An 8717-nucleotide genomic window follows, 5' to 3' on the forward strand; every position below is an offset into this window, starting at 1 on the left:
TTCAACCAGAGAGTTGTAAATCTGTGGAATTCTCTGGCACAGAATATTCACTGGATGTTTCAAGAGAGTTAGATTTAGCTCTTGGGACGAAAAGGAATCGAGGGATATGGGGTAAAAACAGGAACGAGGTACTGATTTAAATGATCAGCCATGACGACATTGAATGGTGGCGCTGGCTCGAAGGACAGTATGGCCTAATCCTGTATCAAATGTTCTGCTAGAAACATAGAAACATAGAAAATAGGTGCAGGAGTAGGCCATTCGGCCCCGCAAGCCAACACCGTCATTCAATATGATCATGGCTGATCATCCAACTCAGTATCCTGTACCTGCCTTCTCTCAATACCCCCTGATACTTTTAGCCACACGGTCCACATCTAACTCCCTCTTAAATATAGCCAATTAACTGTCCTCAACTACCTACATAAATGTGAGGTTATCCATGTTGGTGGCAGAAACGGGAAAGCAGACTATTATCTAAATGGTGGCCGATTGGGAAAGGGGGAGATGCAGCGAGACCTGGGTGTCATGGTACACCAGTCATTGAAGTTATGCATGCAGGTGCAGCAGGCAGTAAAGAAAGCGAATGGTATGTTGGCTTTCATAGCAAAATGATTTGAGTATAGGAGCAGGGAGGTTCTACTGCAGTTGTAAAGGGTCTTGGTGAGACCACATCTGGAGTATTGCGTACAGTGTTGGTCTCCAAGTCTGAGGAAGGACATTATTGCCACAGAGGGAGTGCAGAGAAGGTTCACCAGACTGATTCCTGGGATGTCAGGACAGTCTTATGAAGAAAGACTGGATAGACTTGGTTTATACTCTCTAGAATTTAAGAGATTGAGAGGGGATCTTATAGAAACTTCCAAAATTCTTAAGGGGTTGGACAGGCTAGATGCAGGAAGATTGTTCCAGATGTTGGGGAAGTCCAGGACAAGGGGTCACAGCTTAAGGATAAGGGGGGAAATGCTTTAAAACCGAGATGAGGAGAACTGTTTTCACACAGAGAGTGGTGAATCTCTGGAAGTCTCTGCCACAGAGGGTAGTTGAGGCCAGTTCATTGGTTATATTTAAGAGGGAGTTAGATGTGGCCCTTATGGCCAAGGGGATCAGAGGGTATGGAGAGAAGGCAGGTACGGGATACTGAGTTGGATGATCAGCCATGATCATATTGAATGGCGGTTCAGGCTCGAAGGGCCGAATGGACTACTCCCGCACCTAATTTCCATGTTTCTATGTTTCAATGTTTGTATAACCTGAGACAATTATGAAAAGTTTATGAACGCAAAGTGCTGCAGTAACTTGTAGACCAAGAGGGTGAATTGGCATGGTGCTTTGAAGCAAGCCGGCGGTTTGGTGGTAGGAATAAATCCGATGGTCAGGCAGCATTTCAGGAGAACAATGATAGCCGAAATTTAGAATCTAGACTTCGGAATCCGATGTCAGCGTCCGCATTTACTTGTGTCTGCATAGAATTTCATAGCTGTGGTTAGCACGGTATGGTGTTCCCTATCCTGATGGTTTTGGGGAAGAAGCTATTCTTCAACCTGATTCACGTTGTGCTCCCGGGGAGCCCGACATATCCTCTCATTGGACTCACGTGTACCGTAACATCTGGAGCAAGTTGCCGGAACCCTTTATAAATAGAATCTGTTTCAATCGGAAAGCAATTGATGCCTCATAATCCAATATTAAAGGAAGGTGAATATTTCCAAGAACAACCGTGGATAAGAGAGGTTTAGGGTACTTACCGGCTGTGACAGTCACCGTAGTCCCAGTTCCATCCTGATAGTAAGTGGCCCATGAATCCACAGTGCCCCGTCTCTCGATGCTCGCAGTACAAGAACCGTTCTCACCGCGATTTGCCCGGCAACCATTAGAATCGCTGTCCAATTATTCCAGAAGTTTCAGACCAACCAGTAACTGTCCTTGTTCTCCAATCCTTGGTGGGTCGACCGGTTCCCGCTAAGAAACAGAGCTAAGAGCAGAGTGATCTCCCACACGCAGGCTGGTGTGTTTTGACAAACAGGGAACCAATTATTCAGTAATGTTAACGGAATGCGGTAATCCATGTGTAATTTATCTGGACAACAGCGTCTCGAACAATAATCGTTTCATTTTTTTTCCGGAACCCAAGAATATATATCTTGAATGAGGTGAGTTTTTACTCGACGTTCCTACACTGTGGCTGTCCCAACTGCCACACGTTGTTACACGTCACTTTCAAATCCCCAGGCGCCCGGCGAGACGGGCGGTCAGGAGATTAACGTTCAGAGAATGCATTTTTCAGATTGAAGTTTGTGTAACTGGATCCCGTCTGGAGTTGTGCATCAGAAGAGTGGTCAGTCATTCGCGATGGCAGTTCGTTTACACCATATTCGGTAAATGGGGCATTATCCAGCCGCACTCGCCAAATAGAGAAACCCCACAGTTTGACTCGCACGCATTTCATCCGGTGTAACCCAGAATGCAGGGCAGGCGGGACAAAGCGGGCCCGTGGGTTACCCGGTGGATTCACCTCGCGTCTTCACGTTGCTACTAGAATCTGTCGTGACGGTTTTTGTATTGCTGGAACCGCAGGCCCATCACTGTGTGTTCCCCACTCGTACTCAGCTTTACAGTAATATGTGGCCATGTCCTCAACTCTCAAACCAATAATTTTCAACGTAAATGTAAATTTATTGGTTGACACAACAAACCGTCCACCTGTTGTGATACGTTGCCACTCTGCACCGGGTTGTGCTTGCTTGAAGAAATGTCCTACATTAAATACGTAGTAACCCCGGTAACCTCCTTGGAAAAGGCAGGTGATGGTGACGGACTCACACTCTTTTCCAGTCACCGCATTCGGGCTCTGGGTCACTGACTGACTGACGGAGTCTGTAGATGAAACACAGGGAGAGGTGAGTGGGAATTCCAGGCGAAAAACGGCAGAAGGATACATCACGGGCAGCGTTTGAAATTCAGGTCGGAGTGGACGCGAGTTGTTTTATGTTAAACCCGCACTGTGTGGGAGTAGGGGACCGGTACTCACGGCGTAAGCAGAGTGACAGCACAAACAACAGGAGGATTCCCATCGCGCCTTCTCCGGGATAAATGGTTTACTTGACGAGAGGCTGGATCCCAGGTCGCCGGACAGATCCTGCAGCCTATCCCGGAGAACTGAGCTGGAGCAACAGCTGGTCTGTTCGTTTCGGTGAGTGCGTTGTCCTGGGGAGTTTTGAAAAAATCCCAATTGATGTGCGAATAGACGGAGAGTTAGAGACGGGGACCGTTAAACCTGCTGATTTGTTTGGTGGCCCAGAAACTGATGTGAAACGTCTGACGTTGCTTTGACGTTTCTCTGACGTTCAGTAGAGCATCTGAACCATTCAGGCAGATGTCAGTCCCTAGAAGGCAGAAACAGGTGAAATAATTATGGGAACAAGCAAATGGCGGAAGAGTTGCATAGGTACTTTGGTTCTATCTTCGCTAGGGAAGACACAACAATCTCCCAGGTGTACTGGAGGACAGAGGGTCTATGGAGAAAGAGGAACTGCAATAAATTTGCATTGGGCACGAAATGCCATTGGGTAAACTGATGGGACTGTAGTCTGCTAAATACCCAGGGTGTGATGGTTTGCATCACAAGTACTCAAGGAAGTGGCTCTAGAAATCGTGGACGTATATTTTGATCATTTCCAATGTTCTATAGCTTCAGGATCAGTTCCTGTGGATTGGAGGGGAGCTAATGTTACCACACTTTTCAAGAAAGGAGGGAGAGAGAAAACGGGAAATTAGAGACCAGTTAGCCTGATATCGGAACTGGGGAAGATGCCAGAATCAAATTTTAAAGTAACAACGGCGCATTTGGATAGCGGTAAAATGATTAGTCCAAGTCAGCATGGAGTTATGGAAGTGAAATCCTGCTTGACTCCGATCTGGAATGTTTGAGAATGTGACAAGTAAAATGGAACAAGAAGGTCCCTGTTAGAATGGCAGGCAGTGGAGAGTGGAGTGCCGCTAGGCTCGGTGCAGGGGCCGTAACTATTGACAATATATATTAATGATTTAGATTATGGAATTAAAAGTAACACGAGCAAATTTGCAGATGACGCAACGCTGGGTGACAGTTTGAACTGCGGAAAGGATGTCAGGTCGTTGCGGGGTAACTTGGATAGGTTGAGTGAGTGGGCAGATACGTGGCAGATGTTGTATAATGCAGGTAAATGCGAGATTATACACTTTGACGGCAAGAACATCGAGGTAGATTATTATCTCAATAGTTTCAATTGGGGAAAATGGAAAGTGGAACGTGACCTGGGTGTTCTACAGCAGGTAGTAAATAAATGTAATGGCATGTTGGCCTTCCTAATGAGTGGATTTGAGTACACGAGTAAGGAGGTCCTTCTGCAGTTGTACACGGCACTGGCGAGACAGCATTTTGAATATTGTGTGCAGTTTATGTCTCCTAATTAAGGGAAGGACTTCCTTGCTATTGAGGGAGTTTACAAGGTTAATCCCAGGTATGGCAGGTCTGTCATTTGAGGAATATGAGAAAGACTGGGCATGTATTCATTCGAATTCAGCAGGATGAGGGGATTATCTTATAGAAACATATAAAATTATAAAAGTACTGGACAAGCTAGATGCAGGAAAAATGTTCCCAATGCTGTGGGAGCACAGACCAGGTGCCAACGTCTTAGAAGAAAGGGGAGGTCATTTAAAACTGAGATGAGAATTATCTCTTACACCAAGAGAGTTGTCAATTTGTGGAAATCTCTGCCACAGAAGACAGTGGAGGCCAATTCACTGGATGAAATTAAAAGACAGCGAGAGGTCTTGGGGCTAGCGGAATGAAGGGGCATGGGAAGAAGAAAGGCACGGGTATTTGTTTGTGGATGAGCAGCCATGATCATGGCGGCGCGGACTGGAAGGGCCTTATAGCCTCTCCCTGCACCTATATTTCTATGTTTCGATGTTTCTATTTAAAATCAGTACCCCGTTCCTGCTTTCTCCCCATATCCCTTGTTTCGTTTAGCCCGAAGAGCTAAATCTAACTATCTTGTGAAATATTCCAGTGAATTGGACTCCACTGCCTTCTGTGATAGAGCATTCCACAGATTTACAACTCTCTGGGTGAAACAGATTTTCCTCATCTCAGTCCTAAGTTGTTTTGGGCCCTTGTGAGACCGCATTTGTGAATGATTTTGGCCTCCTAATTTGTGGAAGACATGATTTCTATTGAGGAAGTGCAACATCGGTTCTCCACGTTAATACCCGCGATGGCGGGACTGGCATATGATGAAAGAATGGGTTGAGTGTGCTTGTATTCACTGGCATTTTGAAGGATGAGAGGGTATGTTAAAGAAACATATACAATTCTTAAAGGGTTGGCAAGGCAATATGCAGGAAACATGTTCTCGATGTTGTTGGAGTCGAGAATAAGGGTTCAATGTTTAAGAATACGGATAGGCCATTTAGGACTGAGATGAGGGCACGTCTCTTTCACCCAGAGAGTTGTAAATCTGTGGAATTCTCAGGCACAGAATAGAGTGGAGGAATTTTCACCGGACGTTGCAAGAGAACCTTAGATTTAGCTCTCGGGACTAACGGAATCAAGGGATATGGGGTACAAACAGGAATGAGGTACTGATTTTAGATGTTCAGCCATGAAGACATTGAATGGCGGTTCTGGCTCGAAGGACCGAATGGCCTACTCGTGCATCGAATTTTCTGTTTCTATGTTTCTAAATGGCCTACCGCTTATTCTTAAACTGTGACCTCTGTTTCTGGACTCAATATCCGGTACATTTTTCCTGCATCTAGCCGGTCCAATATTCTTGCTACTGAGGTAATGCAGCGTAGGTTCACAAGGTTAATTCCCGGGATGGTGTGGCTGTTACATGCTGAGAGAATGGAGCGGCTGATCTTGTATACTCTGGAATTTAGAAGAATGAGAGGGGTTCGTATTTAAACATATATGATTATCAAGGGTTACACAAAAAAGCTGGAGAAACTCAGCGGGTGCAGCAGCATCTATGGAGCGAAGGAAATCGGCGACGTTTCGGGCCGAAACCCTTCTTCAGATTATTAAGGGTTTGGACACGCTAGAATCGCGAACCATGTTCCCGATGTTGGGGAGTGCAGAGCCAGGGGGTGGCACAGTTTAAGAACAAGGTGATTTTGAGTATTACATGCAAAACCGTAGATGTTTGTTCAAAAGTGTGTAAGTAATGTCCACAGGGATGTAATCTCGTTGCCTGTTTTTCGCTTCATTTACATTATAAATATGGCAGATATTTGTTTGCTTGGCTGACAACCGCTGAGCTGCAGCGCAAGGAGTGTTCGGCTGGATCCCCGTATTAAAATGCACGGTATTCCGATCGAGGTAAAATTTGGACGTGTGTATTATCCGATTCTGGCAGCAATCGGTATACCTGGTAGGTAATTGTCGGCGCATCTCATGTTTGAAAAGCCCTGAATATTAAAGGTTAAGAGGACATAGCGAATAGCCCAGCGGGGGTTCGGGCGGCACGCTGGTACAGCGCTAGAGTAACTGTCTTACAGCGCTTGGCTGTACGGAGATTGTACTGCTCCCCGTATCCTTTTGGGTTTTCCCCGAAATCTTCGGTTTTCTCCGTCTGCTCCCACCCACCAACCTGTACACCTCAAAATTAATCCGTTTCTCGTTTCATTTTTTCTCAGTGAATCTGATGGCGATTGTGATCCTGTCCCGTGGCAAGTGCGGCCTCTCCAAGTGCATCACTCGTTACATGGTAGCCATGGCGACCGCGGACCTCTCCGTGATTCTCTGTGAGGTGATATTTCACCGGATTGCTGATATGTATTGGTGGCATGCCTCCGTGCCCTACACTCCTGTGTGTAAAATGACAATCTACCTGGCATCAGTCTCTGTGAATTGTTCTGTGTGGTTCACAGTCGCTTTCACCTTTGATCGCTTTGTTGCGATTTCTACTCAGAGAATGAAAACCAAATATTGTACCGAGAGAACCGCGACGATTGTTATCCTGACCGTGAGCCCGCTCATCTGCCTCAAAAATCTACCCTTGCCCTTTGCATACACTTCTTTTTACGGTGCGGCTGGAGAAGTGGGCTGCCTGAAATTCATATATTTCTTCGTTGATCCCGAATGGATAGTGTTCTCTTGGGCCGAACAGTTGTTCACCCCGGTGATTCCATTCTGCCTGATTTTGTTGTTTAACGCGCTCACCGTCAGACGTATTTTCGTGGCCAGTCGGGTCCGCAGGAACCTCCGGGACCTCAGCGGTGGCGAGAAAAAGAAAGACCAGGAGATGTTGAACCGCAGACGGTCGGTCGTTTTACTTCTGGCAATCTCGAGCTGCTTCATACTGCTCTGGGCCACAAGTGTTGCACACTTTATTGCGGTTCGATGTTTGAATGTGTTTATGCACAAGGCCTGGGGAAACCCCTTGGGTGGATTGGAAAGGGTTGGATTGATGCTTCAGCTGCTGAGCTCCTGCACCAACACGGCCATTTACACAGTGACCCAGAGCAAGTTCAGAGAGGAGCTGTTTCGTATTCTAACATATCCGATCATTTGCACCGGAAAGATATTTAAATCGGAAAAGTGTCAGTTAAAATAATATAACACAAACGAGTGAACAGCTGGTCTTCGTGCGTTGCTTTGCTGTATGGTTTATATGTGGAACTGTGGAACTGTGGAACTGTGCTGCTGTCTGTCTTGGCCAGGACTCTCTTGTAAAAGAGATTTTTAATCTCAATGAGACTTCTCCTGGTTAAATAAAGGTTAAATAAAAAATAAAAATAAAATATGGAAATACAGCATTTTATGTCCATTCGCCCTGTCGGACGCGCCCAACGGCTTCGGGGGTTCATGGGCTCAACTGAGTCTCAACTCGTGTACGTATTCCCATGTGCCCCGTTCAATCATCCAACGTCTGTGTTTTAACGAATATGTATACATAAGCCTGGAACATGTTGTTTTCAAAACGAGTGGATATTTTCAGTTGAATAGGTGCAACGTGTTGTTTGATGAATTCCTTTTATCATTAAAAAAAACGGTAAAAATTGCTCATTGACGAGGTTTTCGGTTTCAAGAGAATCTGCTGTTTTAGCAGCGGATGATGTGGATTGTGCAAAGTTTCATACAGATACCGTGATTAAAATACCTTCTGTATACGGAAAACTTCTATCCAATGTAGAGCTATAGGTGAGGAGTGCCAGAAATACAAAATCATGAGATGAATATATCGGTTAGATGCACAGAGTCGTTTGCCCAGTGAATCTACGACCAGAGGACATTGGATCAAGGAGAAGGGAAACATATTTAAGAGGATTCGGTGGGGAAACATTTTCATACAAAGAATGGTGGGTGTACGGAACAAGCTGCGACAAGAGGTAGTTGTGCCTGGGACTATCCCGTCGTTTAAGCAACAGTTAGAAAGTTACTTGGATAGGAGAGATTTGGAGGGATATGGACCAAGCGCATGCAAGTGGGACTGGTGTGTCTGGGATATTGTTGGCCGGTGTGGGCGAGTTGGGCCGAAGGTCCTGATACCACACTGTATCACTCTGTGACTCTGTGACTCTGTGGCTCCCATGTACGGTAATAAATCAATTTCCACATTGGCCTTTACGTTCCCAGGTGGGCAAACATTTTAACACCTCTACCCATTCCTATATAAACCATTCTGTCGTTGTACTCCCCAACTGCTAGAGCGAGGCCACGCACAAAA

This window comes from Leucoraja erinacea, unplaced genomic scaffold (genome assembly GCF_028641065.1).
Source record: "Leucoraja erinacea ecotype New England unplaced genomic scaffold, Leri_hhj_1 Leri_208S, whole genome shotgun sequence".
NCBI lineage: Eukaryota > Metazoa > Chordata > Chondrichthyes > Rajiformes > Rajidae > Leucoraja > Leucoraja erinaceus.